Source organism: Hordeum vulgare, chromosome 3H, assembly GCF_904849725.1.
Source record: "Hordeum vulgare subsp. vulgare chromosome 3H, MorexV3_pseudomolecules_assembly, whole genome shotgun sequence".
In the NCBI taxonomy this organism is placed as follows: Eukaryota; Viridiplantae; Streptophyta; class Magnoliopsida; order Poales; family Poaceae; genus Hordeum; species Hordeum vulgare.
The window spans coordinates 573,470,230-573,474,569 of NC_058520.1; the positions used below are offsets into that span (position 1 = coordinate 573,470,230).

At 51.6% G+C, this 4,340-nt stretch overlaps 2 pseudogenes; one reads left to right on the forward strand and one right to left on the reverse strand.

Moving 5' to 3' along the window:
• Window positions 1-524: 524 nt before the first annotated feature.
• Window positions 525-2,390, reverse strand: LOC123440703 (annotated as a pseudogene).
• Window positions 2,391-3,167: 777 nt separating this feature from the next.
• LOC123442073 lies at window positions 3,168-4,070 on the forward strand (annotated as a pseudogene).
• The last annotated feature ends 270 nt before the right edge of the window (window positions 4,071-4,340 follow it).

The following is a 4,340-nucleotide window of genomic DNA, read 5'->3' on the forward strand; positions in this document are numbered from 1 at the left end:
CACACAAAACATGTGTTGACAGACCTTATTCACTAGCTAAATGCATCTGGTAAGTACTAGTACTACTAGTAGTAGTTTAAACTTGCATAGGTGCCAATTTTATAAAAGTCAATATGCTAGTTTAACTATGCCGAGTTGTCATATTTATAAACAATGACCAAAAAAGATTTCTTTGTAGTCATCGGTTTTAAATATGTTGAGTTGTCATATTTTTGCGTGTAATCGCCTAAAAAATTGTTTGTGCTTGCCATTTTAATTATGTCAAGATGTCATATTTATACGTAATTTTTAAAAATTTGACGATTAAGTTATTGTTTATCAGACAAGTAAGACTTACTAATATGACAAGTAAGTGTAACAAACGTGGTAATTATGAAAAAAAAAGTTGTCGAAACATGTCGACATGGGATTTGATTTTGGATTTCGTCGAAACACAGTCAACGGTAAAAACGGATCATCGATCGAATTAACTGTTTAAGAGATAAAAGTTTTTTAATTTTAGTCATTTAGAACGAATCTGATAACATCATTGCATGCATGCAAAAAAAACACCGCACCCCGATGTCCAGGGTGCCGCGTTTCTAGATAGAATTTTCGAATAGTTAAATGTCATCGACGAGGAGCAGAGGACCCATCAAAAATCACTCGTCCCCGGAGACGATCAGGCGTCGTGGTCTCTGTACATCACAATGAAGCATGTAGGTGTAGTGAGGCGGCAGGTGAGATGTCCACGCACGAACCTTGAATCGTCCTCGAGGCCTCACACTTCCAAGGAAAAGGTCCTGCACGCTCATCATCGTCTCCTCAGGATCGCCACGAGGTCCAGCTTCAGCTTCAGCGCAACAGGTCTGCGAGTTGGCGATCATCACGACGCATTCGGGACAACCTTCCTCCGCCCTCCTAACAAACACCGGCTCCGCCATGTGCCATGGATCCACGAAGCTTTCCCCGTACAGCGAGACGTTGGTCCGCATCAGGGTCCTCAGGCTCGCGAGGGCCATGCTCCAGAAACGGGGGTTCATGAAGTTGGCCTGCAGCAGCGCGCTGAAGACGCTGGCGCCAATGAAGCACCCGTTCATCACCCTGGCCATGTCCATGGCGATCGCCGCCAGCCTCGGGTGGTCCTCCGCTCTCGCGCTCCCGAACGTGCGCGCCTTGAAGAAGTACCAGTACGCCTCCGGGGTGAAGAAGTGTACCCTGAGGGGCCGCGTGGTTCCGAAGCGTGCGATCCTGTCGGACCGGCGCGCGACGATGCATGGTCTTGCTCCCGCTTGCGGTGCGGCTTCTTGCAGATGAGTACAACGTCTTCCATCCATGGTCGTCGATGTCGGTGAGCAGCTCGATGATGACCAATGTCCTTCCACTGCCCGTGCTGCCGCGGTTTCGTTGTTTGATTCTTGCTCCGTCTCTCAGGTCCAATACGCTAGCATCTTCAAGGCCATCTCCGTTGAAACAATTGATCTGAGAGAAGTGCCTGCGCACCCTTTCGTCGTCGCAAGCGTGCTGGGTGCTCTTTCCGACCTTCCCCGGGCCGACGATCGGCAGGACCGCCGGACTCCCAGCCGCATCGGCTTGCAACAACAGGAAGCTCATGATCTGTCCCGTCTCCATTTGGCGTCCGAATAACATGCACTTGCTCAGCAGCAGATACGTACGTGATGTACGGCTGGCGGTTCAGTCGCGGGCATCTGTTGAGAAACATGGCGAACTCACTCGCGTCTTCAATGGTGTCCCTCACGCTGCCCAGAACTCGCTCCATCAGCTCAGCATGTGCTGCACCTTGACGACCGCAGAAGCAGACGCGCTTGGCAGGGTTGAACTTAGATGGGGCAAAGGAGTAACTGACCTCATGATCTTTTGTCCTGTCTTCTCCATGGGCTTGGCAACTGAGCATGTCGAGGGCGTAGTACCCTCTGTACATCTCCTCTTTCAGCATGCCGAGTTGATGCATCATGGCTTGGTTGGTGATGAGCCGGCCATCTGCCTCCTCGACGACGACGCGAACCCGCAGCAGCAGCCGCTGCAGGCTCCGCAGCCGCTCCTCCTCCGTCGGCGCCGCCATCCGCTTCAGGTATCTGTCCACGAGGAAAGATATGGATCTACTGGCAAGCTCACCGATCACAGCAGAAAATATCACCTCCATGTATGATCGTCAGCGTATCTGAGAACCCCTTCCCCTGGTGATCTTGTCTAGTCTTTGGTCTCTTCGTTGAACATGATTAGAGTTCATGCATTAACCCAAGATTGCTAGCTCATGCATGCATGTGGTCGATGGTTTCTCAAATAACAGGAAGTGATGCAGGTAGAGTGCGCGCGGTGTAGTGTTCTGTGCCCCTAGTGACTCTCGGTTGCTTGCTGTTGTAGGGGGAAATCGGGAAAATACATGAGCCAAGAACAGCCTAATGGACTATTGGGGTGTAGCGTGATGTTATTTCGCTCCATGACGTATAGGTCACGACTCTATGCATCCATGCGCCGTGCTGACTGGGTAACCCATTTTATTTTTATTTTGCAAAAATGGTTCAATCCATCATAAAAGTTCACCAATATTACAAAGTATCTCAAACGCAAACAAACAATATATCCACAACACGAGACAACAGAGCAATCACTACTACCGCTAGAACGAGTCATTGGCGCCGCTCTCAAACCCACTTGACCTTGTCGATGACAGTCGAAAAGTCTCCGTTCACATATCCTTCAGGACCAACGCCCATGAGCCGCAGTCGTCATCGTTCAAACCTTGCATAAGTCTGAACCAACTGACAATAAATCTTTCCATATGATGAGAAGCTCTAGCCTTATCATCACAAAGAGACAATAAAAATTAATCTACGTCATACTCCGTCGAGTATGTCCAATAAACGAACTTGAGAAGGATCGAAGCCCATAAGCAAATTCGAAGAAGAAGCATCGAGCATCCGTCCGAGTCCGAGTCCGAGTGACACACTCGCAAGGATTAAGAAATACCTAACTTACAATAAAGAGACTATCGTTTTCGTCGGAAAACCCACCGTCGCCGTTTTTGTAAAAAAACCTCCTACTTTATGATAATTAACCCGCAGTCCATGGCAAGGGGAGAAAAACGGTTCAATTTATTCTTTCGTCATCCTTGTGTGCATGTTCAGCTGCAGATCCAGTGGTGTCGCTTCCGATCCGCTCGGAAGATGACGCAGGACGACGACGGCGGGGCTGCTTGAGGCGGGGAATGGCAGGACGGGGAGGCAGAGCTGAGCCTGCCGCCGGGGTTCCGGTTCCACCCGACGGACGAGGAGCTGGTGGGGGACTACCTCTGCGTGCGCGCGGCCGGACGCACCCTGCCGACGCACGTCATTGCCGAGGTCGACATGTACCGGCACGACCCGTGGGAGCTGCCGGAGCGGGCGCTCTCCGGGGCGCGGGAGTGGTACTTTTTCATGCTGCGGGACCGCAAGTACCCCAATGGTTCCCGCCCCAGCAGGGCCGCCGGGGGCGGCTACTGGAAGGCCACCGGCGCCGACAGGCCCGTCGCGCGCACCGGCAGGACCGTCGGGGTCAAGAAGTCGCTCGTCTTCTACCACGGCAGGCCGGGGGCTGCGGTCAAGACCGACTGGATCATGCACGAGTACCGCCTCGCCGGCGCCGAGGGGCGCGTCGGAAGGAAGAGGGACGGCGCCTCGCTCAGGCTCAACGACTGGGTGCTCTGCCGCCTCTACAATAAGAAGAACCAGTGGGAGAAGATGCAGCGGTAGCGGCAGGAGGCGGCGGTCAAGGCTGCGGCATCACAGTCGGCCTCAGGGGGCGAGACACGGATGCCGGAGTTCGATGTCGACAACGATGCATTTCCGGAGCTGGACTCGCTGCCGACGGCGCTCCAGGGAATGGGGACGACAAACGCGGCGATGTTGCCGAAGGAGGAGGTGCAGGAGTTAGAGCTGGACACCGACGAGTGGCTCATGGGGATCATCCTCGACGACCTGCAGGGCCCCGGCTCCCTGATGCTGCCATGGGACGACTCTTACGCCGCCTCGTTCCTGTCGCCGGTGGCCGCGATGAAGATGGAGCAGAACATCAGCTCGTTCTTGTTCTGAGCTATCAATTCTATGTTCTCTGTTCTCTCACAGTAGAGCTGTTGTGTGCGGCCTAATTAACTGTAGATACTTTACATTTGTTCAGGATTTACAAAATGCATTTGTTCATGTCCACGACATTTGTGGGGCTTGCAAAGTGCTCAGTCTATGCCCAAGATATGTCAATCTGCAGTTTAATTATAAGTGATAAATACTTCAAAAAATCATATCTTTTAAACCGTAATTTTAATTTTAAATATTATATATAAAATTTGATTAAAAAATGTGTAA